Genomic DNA, 16,886 nt, shown 5'->3' on the forward strand with positions numbered 1-16,886 from the left:
TACTCTCAAAATTTAATATCGGTTCTTTAACAAACAAATATAATGTGTACATGTGTGTTTTCACTAACAATTCACGACGTTATGATATGTACATATGTCTATATTTTATTTGTCGGTAATACTGTTGTACATACTATACATGCACATACCTACATAGTATATTATACATAAATTCTAAAATAGTTTTGAGCGTGCGTGTGCGTGTTCGAAAGGTTAAAAACGAATCAAACCTCGGGTTTATACCCTCGGAACACGTATCAAACTACCCTAGAGTCCCCTAGTCGAGTGAATTTTAAACAAAATTATTGCATTAACAAGTACAAGTGTTCTCTCCATCGCATCGGTCGAGTTCAACGGGTGTGCGGCGCTTTTAAACTACAAATGGATCGGGAAACTTTCACTTTCTAAGCCGCAAAATTTTAGTGCCTCTGTTTCGAATGTTCGGTTTCAGAAACAATTCTACATATTATACATAATTTACTTACATATATTATCTATGTGTATTCATACGTATATGTATGTATGCATGTATGTACAGACACACACATATCCGATTGCCCGAATGATAAAGTGATTAAGCTTGGTGAGCTTTTAACCCCTTCCCCCGTTTGCCTTCTGTCGGGTAATAAATTAATAAATGTGTCATTACTTGGACTTATTCATAGTGGGGTATGAATTATATGTACTTTATACATATATGTAGAATATGAACTTTATATACATATGTATGTACATATAAAGATAGAAATAATGTGTTTCATCAAACTAAGGGTTGGTCGGTCTTAAGGTTTTGTAGTTGGGTATTTTGGATTGCTATTTAAATTCTTTTTGAGGTGAGGCTTTGATATTTTTTTGTAACTATTGACTGTTTCCAACAATGATAACATATAAAGCAAAATTTATATACTATAGAGTGAAAAAAGAAAAAGTTATAGGCGTTTAAACAATTAGAATTGGACATAGCGAGAGAGTGCCGAAAAGTGTCTATTACGATTATTTTTTTCCATCGTAATGGTGGACTTCATTTCTACATATATTGATGACCAAACCGAACAAAATGGAAAAGTTTGAAAACGATCGGATAAGAACCCAAATTTCGTCAGAGGAAAAAATTGAAAGTGAAGTAAGAAGAGGCTAGTAATAGTAAAAAAAATAGCGGCTTGGTAGTAGTTCTACTGAGTTTCAAACTGTCTAAATGCATATATGTACATACATATGTATATATATATATATATATATATATATATATATATATATATATATATATATATATTATGCAATTTTTTCATTGCTAACTTTACCTGCAGATTTATGTCATCGACTCATTATATAGGTAGATTTTTCAAATTCGTATTACAGTCGATGTATGTTACTTAATGGCTTTTTTGATTGAATTCAATGGTATAATCTTTGTTGATTTGTTGGTTGAGCACAGTTTGCTAATATTTTATTATTAATGAAAAATATAGAAAATTAAATATAGAAAAAAAAGTCAGGATATAATTTTATGAATGTTTTTAAACAAAAATCATAATTTGCAACGCATCAGGAGCATTATATATACTTTTATTTTTATTATTAGATATTATGCTTTGCTTTTGTATTTTTATTAATTTATTTACATACACTTGGGAAAGGTGACATATGTAGCTGATGCACCCAATTTAATATTTTCTCAAGACGCCGTTATCGGGGTGCCCCTGAGTGATATCTGTGGTATTAAACTTGTACATATGTATGTATATAAATTTATAGATTAACAATTTTTAAATCATATACAAATCGTGGTGACATAGTGTAATGGTTTTTGCCAATTACACTATGTCACCACGAACCGTTTCACCAATGAAATTTCAACAATGGAGGAACCGTTTCAACAATTAAATGAGATAAATTGGAAAGCTCTGATTGGAACCAATCAAACTGGATTCACAAATACCAGTCTGACCAGTAGCACTACAGACAATACTCGGAATAAATTATTTTCAATCGAGGTCAACCCCGGGATCGAATCCGGCAATCCCGTAGTGGTTTGCATTACGCAACCATCAAGCCATGCTGATGACTAATTGTTCTCAAAATAGTATGTATGCAGCCCATGTTCAAATGAATACATATCATTTATGCGTTCTGCTAAGTACGAAATAATGTTTTTTATTGAATGCTAGAATACTTATTTTTAAAGACTAGTTTTTTTTTTAAATTAAAAATGCACACAATTTCATGCTGCAATCAGTAAGTTGTCTGTAGACGGACAATGCGCTAAAATTGCATACTTCAGAAATGAAATTGAATAGAACTGAGCGACGAAGTGGGGACGCAATCAGCGCACAGTGAAATGACGCCTGCAAGCACGACTTTCCAATTCTTCCAGGTGATGTATGCTAAAAATCGGTAATGCGATTTTCACAATGGTTTTTCCGAGGCTGTGAACAGCTTCCGTGTGACTCGTTTCGCTTTTCAGCGCACCTTTCTCCCCATCTCCCCCTGGTCTATAAATTTGCACCGCTAAAACGTCCGAAGTTTTGCGAACAAACCCCTAGACAGCGTTGGATTTTTCAATTTGAATAAACGAAATCGAGTATTTAACCTGTTGATGAATTGTCGGATCGCACCGGAGGAGGCATAGCGTTTCTTGAAATGTAGCGCCCGTATAAAACTACTAACCGGTTCATATTAAAACACTGCGTAAGTGAATCGCTTAAAATAAAAAAAATAAAAATGTAGTGTGTGTATTACGTTTCTGTGGTATTGTAACATGGGAACATGAGAGAGAGAGTATCCACTGTCTAAGTTAATTCGTGGGTGAACAATAGAGACTACGAATCAGGCTAACGGGACTCGAACCAAGTGCCCGAACCAAGGATACGCTGGAGTTCTCACAGAATAATAGACTCACTACGGTAGACCTTTACGTGCTTAGACTATAGATACATACATGGACCGGGGAAGCTCTGGTGTGCAACTTGTCGTTTATAAAGAGGTAAACACGGTAGATCAGATTATTATAGAGTGAGCGGCGGATCCGTGTGGACCTCTTAAATCGTTGAATAAATGCTTTGAAGCGACTTTGGCCTTCCATTTGGATCCTGAACCCACTCCTACGCAACAGTATCATTACAGTATTGCCCCAAGGCGACATATTTGGCCAAATTTGTGTACATATGTACCTCCTATATATAAACTAGTGTTGTGCCCGTTGATTTCAGAAAGTAATTGATACACGAATTAAAATAAAGTTATATGTTATATATAAATATAATGTAAGGTGATGTATTGATGAAGTTGAGTGCGCGCATTACACGCTCACCATTCCAACCCGTTCACCCATTCGAAATGATGAATGAATGAATGTGTGTGTTTTTGTGGATGTTTGTGTATGCATCTATTATTATTATTAAACACTCATACACCGATATATCGCGTACACCGACTTAATTTATGTGCATAAATTAACTCGGAATAACAAAAGTGGATGCTTAAAATGCACTCATTGTGTCGTCGTTATTTAATTGGTCAAACGTTAAGTGGTCCACGTAAAACACTTCACGCTGGTTGGTTGTGGGCCTCGTTTACGTGTATTTCATTTTTAAATATCTCTAGGCACAACATATACGTACTTCTGGTATTATAAAATTTGTTTTTTTGATATCTCCATACTTGTTGATGCACCGCACATACCCACAAACAAACATAAATCGCGTCCGTTTATATATATATGTATATTATTATAAATTTGAAATTAAATTTAAATAGTGGTGACAAATTAAGGTAGGTGGCCAATTTGATAGCAACCATTTTAACAATGAAAATTAGATAGATTTCAAAGATTGCAAACTTTCATAGGAAACGATCAACCTGGTGTTACATTTATCCAAGCTTTGTCCAGCAACACTGGACCAGGACTCGAACTCGTGACCCCTCAGTTGTGAAGATACGCATATCACAGCTGGAGTTCACGGACTCTTCCCGTGCCGTACTTTTGAGTATGTTCTTACCATTATTTTTCGTTAAGTTTGTGATGGTCTTATTCAACCATTTCTTAAGTACTTACTTACATCTACTGTGACATTTGGTGTAAATTGTCGCAAAGGCAGATAAGAGTTTGTAATTATTATGCGGGGGTGCGGATTTTTAGCCTCCTAATTTGGACGTTTATTAATTGCCGCGTATGAAGATAGATAGCGAGAGCGCGCAAGAGAGTGTGTACTTATTTATTCGTAGAAATAATTTATCATTCGCGAGCGCGAGGCGCCCCTGTACAAGTTGGTCGGTATGTGGAAAGCGTGATTGATGAAGGGTTAACGCAAGAGTTAAATTTGGAAATGCGCAAAGTTTAATGTTGTTTCGCTCTCCGTTTGTCTATTCCGTATTGACTGTGAAACAGTCCAATTATTTCGCAATTTGTACGTTTATTATTATTATATATTAGCATTATTGTGTATGTACGTACACACTGTGCACGTAAAATCAATTAAATGTTTTCCCTCGCGTATGAAAGCGCGCACGTTCGAAACTTTTTTGCAAAACTTTTTAAATAAGCTCGAAAAAGTGTTCTAAATAAATACGCGAAAGCTCGCTCAAACACTTCCGCGTTGTTCGGTTGTATTTTGTTTATAATCAATTCTGTGGATATTTAAGGGTTCGAATATTATTTTGGACCATATGATTTCATATTCGGCTTTCACCCGAATTGGAACATTCATTTGAAGCATTTCAAACATAATATGAATGAAAATACAAAGAAAGAACTTATTCTTTAGTACTGTTCAAAACACTAATTTATATATGCTTATATTTTATTTATTTATTTGAAATTTGGATTATTGTGGCGTTAAATAAATTCCTAATGCTTCACAATGGTTGAAAATATAACAAAAGAGAAACAAAAAACATTATAAGTATATATACAAATAATAATATAAGTATATAATAATAGTTAAATAAATACAAGGAGAAAAAATTAGGAGTGTCTTGCATCAAAAGTCAGCATCAATATATGCTTACATACTAATTTATTTATTTATTTATTTTTACATACATATTTTTTACATACATATATACAAATATACCAGGAAGGCTTCACAGGTAAACCCCAAATGCGCCTTCCTGGTCCTCAGAATTATTACATAGATACATGTAAATCTAAATAATATCTGAAATCTATCATCAGATATTACAAATATCGTATTAATACGATAAATAACGATGAATAACTTTCATGTAACAATACGAATTTTATATTCGATAAACAACCACAGAGACATCTATGGTGAGCAATATGGCGAAACCTAAGATATAACAATAACTAAAGGTTCGCAACAGAAAATTGGGAAGGAAACGCCAATTTCACAGGAATCGTTTCAATGAAAATCAGAAAAATTGGCAAATTCTGATAAGAAACGATCGACCTTGACAAATCAAGGTCTGGCCAATAGCGAGACTTGGCGGGAATCAAATTCGTAACATCAAGTACGAGATAATTCAACATTCACCACTAGACCATGCTAATGTATGTACATATGTATGTAGGTATGCACCAGGGTTTCTGATTTCCCGGACTTTTTCAATTCCCGGGACACGGAACAGAGTTCGGGATGCCCGGAATTGCTGGATTTATTTTTTATAAATATAAAATTTATTTATTTACAAAATATTGAAAAAGAAGTGAATAATATATTTATTAACTAGAAAAAATGTAAAAATAAAAGTAAATCTATTTGAAAAACCTTCTTAAGAATACATATTGAAATTCAAAAGCTTACTTCTAGAATTGGCCCAAATATTTCCAGCAATCGAAAATTCTCTTTCACTTTCGGTCGAAGTTGGTTTTACAGTCAAAAAGGACGAAAACAATATTTTTAAATTATATTTTCTTTCTCCTCGTGTATATTTTCAGCATGTATATTTTCATTTATTTTTAAAGTTGAGGTTATTTCTATTTACGTTATTTTGTACTTGTACTTATCTAATTTTTAATTAAACATACAATTGTCTCATCTTCATTAGAGAAGTTTCTTCCATTGTGGAATAGTCAATACAAGAATGATATACTCTTTTCATAGTATATACTTAGTTTCATGGTACGACATACATTTGCTTTCATTATAACATTTAAATAAAAACGTTTTGATTAAAACATTTTTCCCGGGATTCGAGATAAGAACTCCCGGGACACGATACATCAAAAATTTTGTGGATTTCATTTCTGTCCCGGGTTAATCTGGGAAAAAACCCTTGTATCTGTATATAAGAACCAGCCGTGAATATAAAAAATCCCCATGAGGCCCAAATAGAAGATCAAAATTCGCTTATACATATGTACATACATCACATCCAAATATGAAAATAATGATGGTTGAAGTCTACTAGACAAATAGGTTAAAACAATTTATGAATAATGTTATAATAATAATGCAAATCTAATTTGATAATTTCATAATAGATTTGCATTATTTAAATTGTGATGAAATCATATTCGTGCTTATTTGATCCGAATTTGGAAAGTGGTTTGAGCTATTTGACTGAAGAAATTAATAGCAATTTTGAGAGAATGTATTAGCTTTTTAGTTAATGATTTATTTATATCTATGTACAGATGTGGATATTGTGGAGACTATATTACCAAGTAATTCTGAGAATCACTTTGTATTGAAAAGTACGTTTGACTTTGTATCGAACGAATTTTCGTAAAAATCTGACGTTCTGCGAAATAACAATATACAAATGAAACTTTCCGACATTGTTTTTCGTCCCTTTGCCTTATCCATTACGAATTGCACAAAAATAATATTTATTTTTAGAGACGTCACCGCTCAAAAAACCCCAGGCTGAAAAACAAATGTTTTCGCATTTCCATTGCGAGACTACGGATTTAGAATCGAAAAGGTCAACTTATTCAAATTTAATGTTCGTATACATGTACACGTAAAGAATTTAATGTGAATTACGGAGTCTACGTAAAACGTCTATGTAGGTGATACAGATTTGATTTGTCGGTGGTAGTGTTGTTGAGGTTTAGTTGGAGATTTTCACTAGAAACTTCAATACTAGAGAAGAACGCCAAGTGTATGTTCGTACATATTATACATACATATATGGAGGGTAGCACTCTGGGGAAACTCGTTAAATTGTGTCTTAATTGAGTATCTTCAGGTATTACGTGGCCGCAGAGACACCCAGAGAGCTGAGCGCTATTCTCAGACAAAATACTACGTATGGTCCCCTTGGGAATATTACAGCCACCTTATAATACATACATCCTATTACGCGGTGACTGGGAAAATACGGCCTTGTAAACAATACGTTGAAATAGCAAAGTAGCGGATATAATCTACTTATTCGATTTATGTACTTGCTCTGTGGTTTTTATATTTATTTGGGCTGGAGCGAAAAATGCAAATTTTAGATCTACCATTATGGATCTAGTGGAAATTTGCATCGTATATACATATATACATATATTGCGTCATATTATCATATTTATATATATGTATAATATATCATCAAATTCATATAGACTATATATAATATAGTCGTGATATAGTGGGTAGGATGGTTTTTGCAAATTTGATGGACTAACTTGGATATTTGTGACTCGAAGGAAACGATCGACTTCGAGTCACAAATATCCAAGTCCGGCTAGCAGCATTAAAGATTATATTCAGAATAAATTATATTCAATCGAGGTCAGCTCACGGAATCGAACCCGGCGACCTTTCAGTGATTACTCGAGCCATACTGCTGGCTAAATAATGGGTAGAAATAAATCGATAGGTCGAAGCACAGAACGTTTTCTTGATATAATTTGTCTTGATTGATTGATCCATTTTCTATATCTATTATACATATAATCTTAAGCCAATATTATATCACTTTATGTTTAGTTATGTAGGTACTGTTCTATTTAGTCATGTTTTAGTTTTTATTCTTTTTTTTTAAATTTGTTTGTCTCTATGTACCATTTTATATAATTTGTAAAATTCTATAATTGGGCTCAGATGTTATTTTATTTTGTTACAATTATTCTTTATTTTCATGCATTTCCACATCTGTTGTCTGTTGGTTTTTCGATAAATAAATAATTCTAATATATAATTTTGAAAGAGACTTTGTAACTTCATAAGTAAGGTTTGTTGGGAGCATCGAAAACAAATCAAAATTACTATGACGATCGTTTTATTTATTATTTTTTTTTCGATTCAAATAAATTTAATAAAAAAGCAAATTAATGTTTACTATTAGATTAACCATGTTTAAGCGGCTTATATTACAAATACCGAGCAAATTCGGGTAAAAACACTATTAAATAAATATATACAAAGTTTTCCAATAAATAATTCCAAACATTCTTGAGTTTTCTAAAAATCATTACAATCTGAAACTTTAGATGTTAGAAAATTTTGATTTGTTGCGTTTTAACGTCACATGTAAACACATGTGACTCGTGACATGTGTACAACGGAACAGATTTGTACATGCGTACAGAATTTGTGACTTCTGGAATGGAGTTCATTTGTCGTCTATTCAAAAACATAGATCCATTTTAAAATAAAAAAAAAAGTGTAACGAAGCATCAAGTGCACCCTATATTTTTATTCAATTAAAAAAAAAATATATATATAAAAATATGCAAAAATAAGTTGCGCATACTTCAAACTTTTGTCTTTATTTTATTATTTGTTGCACTGATTTACAAATTTCGATCTTTTCGTATTATCATTGAAACCAAGGCTGTGAAATTTAATAATTTATCTAAAAAAATTATAAATTTAAATTACATTAAAAATAAAATTGTTGAATCGCACGAATTTTGATGTGTTGTGGCCAGAACCGACTGTTTCTTCCTTCTCATACTTTTTATTCTCATTTTTTCAGTAAATTAATGTGTTTGTGAATGAAATTCATACATACATATGTATATGTACATACAAAATTTACTTACTTTTTATTATTTATACCTATGTATTTCATTAGCAATAATTCAACAAATTGGGTTATATGTATATCAATTTTTAGTGATTTTTTTGATTGCTTTAATTTTTTTATATTTTGAAAATCAGTAACTTTTTCAACCAATAATTTTACAGGTTGGCAAAAAATGTCTAACTTATTAAAATCGTTCAAGTTAGACCGGAAGCAGTGTATTTTAAACCGACTCCAAAACCCTGATTGAAACATTACTTTTCTGATTTATTTTTGCCTGTTGAATATTTATATGATAATGATGACCTAATATATAATTGTATGTACGTACATACATAGATACATATGTACGTTTTTTTTTAATCTGACAGTTTGATGAGGTAAAATTTTTTGATTTTGTAGAACACTTCATGTTTATATGTATATGTATGTATTATATATTGAGGTACGTATATAAATTTTTTATTTTTTCTTGGTTAATTTTAGCATAAATGACATTGGATTACTTATTATGTTCTTAGTTCTACATAATTGAAATTTTTTGAAATTTACATTTGCTAAAATTTAATTTTATGTTTGTAACTCTGGTCAGTTGGGAATTACATACATACATTAGCGCAATAGTCTTGTTGCATGAGTACACATTTGAAGATATAATGTTCATAAATGTTTGTGTCAATTTTGCCAATTTTGAATAGGGAAGGAATATGGGTTTGGTGCAAACGATCGAAAAGCGCCAGACAGATTGAACCACAGATTAACTGGATGGCTGCTTTAAACTCAATTCTCGACTTCACGAATGAAAAATTGCACATCAGATGTCGAGTAACCTTTCGATGTGCACAGATGCAATTATTAAAATGGTAATTATTAAAATTGAGTTGGATCTTTCTGGCGAGTTTTTAATAATTTAATAAGGAAAAATTCGGAACTCAAGTATCAGAAGCACAGAACGTATACAGGGTAGGTATGTCGGGACTTCGGGTAGATTTCGCTTAGTGTAAGTGCGAGCAGTGCGCACGCATAAGGTACACGTGTCGTTAATCTGTGGCTCAGTCTGTCTGGCGCTTTTCGATCGTTTGCACCGCATCGAAGGAATATAAATAAAGTAAAAAAAGCTATGTTGTTTAGGAAATCATTTTAAAAGAAATTTAGTTTGTAAGCTCTTTCCTAGAAAGTTGTCTAAGTCATGTATGTATGTATGTACTTATATAATATAATATAAGTAAACAGTAAATTGAGAGAAAAACGTGTTTCATATAAATGGAATTGAATTCAAATAAATATAATATACATATATGTATATATATATATATATATATATATATATATATATATATATATATATATGTATATATATATATATATATATATATATATATATATATATATATATATATATATATATATATATATATATGTATAATACATACGTGTTTATGTGGATATGTATGAATATGTAGAGTCATCAATCTCAATATAGAAAACTAATTACATACGTATATACATACATATATGTATAATATGTACATATGTACGTTGTGAATTCTGCAGAAAATTCACAGCCGTCTATTTCTCATAACGCAGTTCGTATATTCGCATATTCAAAACCATCGAGAATTAGCGAACCGTTTAAAATTCGCCAATCTGTTTGCGCTAATGTGCGCGCGTCGCCGAGCGCGAAATCGACGACGACGTGCTTGTGTAATGCGCGCTCGTTAAAACGACATATTGACGCGCTCCCATTCAGAACAATTTTCCGACACATTATACGCAATTTAATTACGTATCATGTCCTGTATATATTTACCTGTCTAGCCAAGCAATAAGGTAGCAAATCTACATTTTTTTTCGTTCCGGCAGCTTGTCTATGAATTTCGGTGGTCCATATTATCGGACGTGAATGCAGAGAACTGCACATCTGATAGGTTCAGAACACAATATATACGTATATGTATGTATATGAGCCCTTATAATTGAAACTGGCAAAAGTGCACATTTCTTCATTTCGAGAAATATCTCGCAAAACTTTAAATAAAATGATTTGCGTTTAACAATATTTAAAAATACTGGTGGCATGTAATACGTCTATTCTGCTTTTCCAAGATTCTGGACATATCGAATGAAAATAAGTAATAACAATTTGTGAATTAAGTCAAACAGAAATAGTGTTTTTGGAATTGAAAATTGGACTTCCGCCACTTTCAAATATATCTGCTCATATATTTATGTATATACATACATATATACTATTATAAATCCCCCTAATAATGCATCTTCATGCACTGTTTGCCCCATCTATCACGTTGCGTCGTGCTCTCTCTCAATTAACAATGCTAATTCGACCGTTCATATACCACTATAGTATTTCTGAAAGCACTTATGGTCTAATCTCTATGTTGATTCGATTTTTAGTTTGGATTTTGAGTACTTAAATAAATATCACATGTATGTACCTATATATGTATGTTCATATTTATGTAGATACATATGTACCAAGATATGTCTAAAATATTGTTGGTTTGTTATCAAAGCTCGCGAGGAAAATTAATTTAAGAATCTTTGATCGATACAAATTCACTAGGGTTTGTTAGCTTTTGAAACGGGTTTTCCGCTTTATTTTCAAAGTTCGAAAACAATTTTTAAAATATGGTAAGCAGGTTTTAAATACAAGAATTAACTTGCAATAGTTTTTTTGTGTACAGTTGCTGAAAATTATTTTTTTCAAAAATTTATTTCATATTTGGAAAATGAAAAATCATAAAACTAATTCTTAGCTGATAATACTGAGACTTTAAATTAATTCCGAGCGGAAAGGGTTAAATATTATTATTAAAATTGTATAGTCGTTCGTTAACATTATTATAAATCATGTGACTCAAATATCTTATTGTGAGTATGTTTTAATTTTTATAGGATATAAATTTTTTATACATGCACATGTAGGTATTTACGTTTAAGGAAGTGGGGATCCATTGAAGTATTTTCCCAAGACAATTATGGAGAATTAAATTTCTCCATGATTATGATCCTCAGGAATGGGGCCTCTCGATTACAATTAATTGTTATAAATTAAATATTATTATTTGGATATTTACTCGATTTTGTATCTTATTTCTATGTAATTATTTTACTAGTATTAGTGCATTGAATAAATTTCGTAATGCTTAAAAAACAAAAATATGACATCAAATTATTCTATTTCTAGGTATGCATATATATTTAGCTTTTTGTTTATATTTAAGGTATAAAAGCACAATAAAAATAATCAAGACTTAATCTGTGTACATTCGAGAAATCAAATTTCACATCGAGTCAAAAATAAATGCTCAATATAATATTTCAATGAATATTATTGAAATTTCAGTATTTCGAGTGAAGTGACGGCTTACGAACACAATTTATAATTGTAATTATAATTTAGACTGTGTACTTATGTAGATACATATTGTAGATATGTACGTCAACAAATATCGACATAGAAGATAGACGTGTCTTCAGTTTCAGAATTTCGTCAGGTGTAAAATCGACATTTGAGATAAAACAAATAAGCCCATCGCCTGATAAAGTGAACTAATTAATATTATCACACGACTAGAAGAGCATCTGGATCGAAGCAAAGCGGGCGGTCGGCGGGGGTGGGCGGGAGGGATTTCGTATCTGAAAAAATGATGTTTCGATACGTAAATCGAAGATGTGTCCTTTGAAGAGCCAGCATGAGAGGAATACGTAAGTCTGTTTGTCGGCGAAAGTCACAAATTGCCATCAAAACCCTCTTCTGCGACTCACGCACCAAACTGTACCACACGCGCTTCGGAGCACGACTCTCAAAGACGAACCCCCTGTGTTTATTCCTACGTGCTTACAATATTTTACATCGCCACCCACAGTCTTCTATCTAGTCTCATCTCGGAAAATCCCCACCGAAAGAATACACCCACGCATGAACATAGAAATACATAAATAAATGTATTCGAATATATGTATGTATGTAAGTATGTATGTTTTATACCTATGTAGTAGCCAGTGTGCTAATGTTGGAGAGTTAGAGTGCTCATTATAATCGTGGTCTTAAACGGTGCACTCCGTCGAGGCGAGTTTGCCTTTGGCAAAATGTCACTCTTGTCTAAAAGTCTTAATTAGTGATAAAAATAAAATTACAAACTTCTTCTTATTATTTTTTTTTGTTAATTAAGCCGGCAGAAGCAATTTGACTTTATTAAGGCGAGTTATTTGAATCGCGATGAAACACAAAAAAAAGTTAACAAGAAAACTTTTCAAGTTGTATAGTCGTGCGCCCAGAAGGTAATGAGTTAAATTTTCCTTCAGTTTGTTGTGATGGGATTTCATGCAGACAACAAACACGTGGTGTTTTTTTTGTTATTTCTTTATCGAACGATTTTCGATCTCTAGATAATCTAATCATTTTATAGTTTCATGGATGCTATGTATGTTGCGAAACTCGCGCGTTGAACGACAGAATGGTGTATAAGACCCAGTGCATTCAAAGAAGTATAGAACACTGTATAGGTATAGTGGGAATAATAAGAAGATATAGAAAACGTAAAACGTGGGTTGGAACTAAGAAGTATGACAAAGGTGGTTGATGCAATGGTGATAATAAAGAAATTGAAATGGAAATGGGTGGGTCTCATAACCAAAAGAATGGACGATATATGAACGAAAAATGGTACCCGAGAGAATGTAAACGGTGCAAAGAATACCACAGGGCAGATGGGTTGTTGAATTAAAAAGAATATGTGAGATGAGTTGGATGATAGCTGCTCTCAAAACATAATCGAATGGAAGTGTGTTAGAGAAGTCTTCATTTAGAAGTGGATGGTGAATGGTTGTGAATGATCATGATAATAAGCGAGACACCTTTGTGTAGAATTATGATTTAATTAGTGAGAATAATGACGAAGGAGTGGACGAAAGTATGGATTATACTTGACAAATGACAAATGAGAGAATGAGATGCTTAAATGGTACCTAAGTTACATAGTTGGGTTCATGAAGTAAGAAAAATGCGATGAATCATTTTTTTTCGATTTGCGATTTAAGTTCAGAGTAGAGAAATTAAAAGAATAAAAAATGACAGTATTTATTCTGGTTGGTAATAATGATAATGACAACTATTCTATTATCTTAATTATGAATTGAGATCAAAATTACGAATACTTGTATATGACGAATGAATACCGTTTTTAAATCAAAAATGCCACTTTGACCAACGAAAAAATTCTTCGATCAATGTATTTATCAGTGATGACGTATAGACGTTGAACTTTAGATGAACGTTTAGATGCTACATACAGTGAAATGCAATCAAAGAAGTATGGAAGGCTGTATGCTTAGCAATACGAGGAAATACAGGAAGCGGAATACGTGCGTGAGAAGTATGGCAAGGGTATTGGATATAGTGGATAGAGTGAATAGATTGAAATGGCAATGTGCGGGTCACATGGCTAGAAGAATTGGCGAATGGTGAACAAAGGAAGTGCTGGAATGGTACCCGAGAGAATTTAAAGGGGGAAAAGGGAGACCACAGGGAAGATGGGTAGACGAAATTAGGAAAATGTGTGAGGTGAGATGGATGAGGGTTGCGCAAAACAGACCAAGCAGTAGATGGTGAATGGCTGTAGATGATGATATGAATTTTCCATATAAAAAATAGTACTCCTCCATTATTTAATTTCTTTCGAAGTGTTAGTTTATAAAGTTTTATTATTTTTCAGACAAAATTTTATTCATGATATACGTAATATTTTTATTCAAATCCTACTTATATGTATGGGTACGTATTTTGTAAGTGTGAAGTTCATTTTAATAAAATCGTCAGTGTCTAAAACACAGTGGATATGATTTGAATGATGCGAAATCAAAATAAATATCATCTCGAGACATGCCTATTTTTTGTCATCTTTCAGATTTTTATTTAGCGATACAGAACAGAGAAGCCTCCGTATGTGGAGCGTGTCAAGCACGTTGCTTGATATGAAATGACAGACAAAAGAGAAATTTCAAAACGTCTCCGTCAATTTTGATTCGTTTTCAATTCTCATTTTGTCGGGAGAGAAAAGCGTTATATATTTATATTGAGCATATTTATGACATAATTTTAAATAAAAAAAATATTTCAAATAAAGCTGGCAAGGTGTCCTGGAGGATTCGAATCGCGCAGTGGAGAGGTCGCGACCTGTTGACTCTTAGCAGTAAATTTTCATTTAGATCGGAATGGGTCGGTATGACGTAATGTTATTAGGCCAAATTATTTTAGATAACGTTACTTTTTCGTCGTAGGCGTATTTCGGGCAATTAAATTTTATTGCGCGTATTGAATATCTCACCGTTCGCTGAGCAATCACAATGGAAATGCAAAAGGCATTTTCCGGCAAATTTCAACTGCTCCTTTGTGAGCACAACAAGTCGAGAAATTAGTCGTAATAAAGCGGGGTGGGCGCCATTCGAAACATTTACATCGTATTTAAACGAAAATTACCTCCGAATGGGTACTCGACAATATCAAAACGTTCATTCTTTTTGTGCGGGCGAGCGTGACTACCCCCAGATAAAATTTAATAAATTGACCGGGCCGAGGCTACTTGTTACACAAGGGTTGCTTGTAACCGCCCCTCACCCCCATCTTCTGTTATACAACCTCTCTCTCCCCGAGTCTCCCTCCCCCGCCTCCTTTCTCCGGCCAGGACACAACGACTAGAGATTAAAACGGTGGCTGAAAAAAGAAAACAAAAACAATAAGGGGAGAGAAAGTGCCTCCGGGGCAACAGAAAAATGGCACACTGTGTCGTTTTTGTAATCTGTGGCAGATGTTATGGTTGCGTGTAATCGAGTGATCGGTGCTTTAATTCGTGGTTCGCCATGTCCGTTTGAAAAAGTGAAATTTGTGCAAGAAGTGGTCAGTTCCACTTGTTGATTCTCTACCTTTGTATGTTTGTCTAGATAAAGATGTGGAACTAAGTGCGATTGGATTCATACTACATATTTTCATTGCTTTCATTCAATAGAGCTCATGGAGCAAATATGTATGTATATGAATTTTTATTATGTAGTTGAATTTCAAAATTAATGTCAATATTTGAATTGAGATCGGAGACAGAATTTTAGTCAAAAGTGAACTGTGGTTTGTACGTAGTGTATGTAGTTTGCAGACAAATTGTCACCCAAGTCTCTAGCAATTTGTCTACTAACTAACTATGTACTTACATATATGCGGATAAAGGTTCATTTAAACTAACACACCACATATCGATAGCTGCATTAAACAGCATTCTTTATGCACATTCATATTTTCCGTGATATGCACGTAGCGCATCCGTAACAGTAGTAAATGGCACGATCTATTCATATTATACAGCAGTATAGATAAATGGTTAGCGTGTAACGCTTTCAATTGTTTGGTCACGGGTTCAATCCCTGGCTGTGCTGCTGGCCCGACCTAGGATATGTGACTCTAAAATCGATCGTTTCTTTTTTTTATCTGATTTAATTGAAACGGTTCGAACAAATTTTCAACCTTGCTTTATTTCTCGCAAAATTCAAGTTCATCTTGAAATGTATGCATAGATGTCTCTATGATGCTCTGTGAAATAAGTTTATAAATTGTTTATCGATGTTTGTAATTGGCCAGGAGTTGAAGTTGGAGTTAATTAATTGGAGTAATACCCCAGAACTTGATTCAAGATTGAAGTCATTGGCCCTGCCAATTGTATTTAATTTTTAATGTGATAATAATTTATATTATGCATATTTTATGTATGTATGTACGTATAGTGTATGTCAAGTTGTGAAGAAGTAATGTATAGGTCATCAGATTACGGAAAACTTTATAGACTCGTGTTATGATAAAAGGATTCGATAGTAAGTCATTGAGTGTGTATAATAAGGATTGATGTGTGTATACAACACGATATTAGTAAAAAGGAAATATGGATTATATA

The 16,886-nt window shown here is 32.8% G+C and overlaps 1 protein-coding gene across 1 annotated transcript in view; it reads left to right on the forward strand.

The window, feature by feature from the left end:
* Positions 1 to 16,886, forward strand: part of LOC143919044 (uncharacterized) — a 99,650-nt gene that overhangs the window by 2,391 nt on the left and 80,373 nt on the right. The gene's annotated exons all lie outside the window — the stretch shown is intronic.

Source organism: Arctopsyche grandis, chromosome 11 (genome assembly GCF_051622035.1).
Source record: "Arctopsyche grandis isolate Sample6627 chromosome 11, ASM5162203v2, whole genome shotgun sequence".
NCBI classification, from domain to species: Eukaryota; Metazoa; Arthropoda; class Insecta; order Trichoptera; family Hydropsychidae; genus Arctopsyche; species Arctopsyche grandis.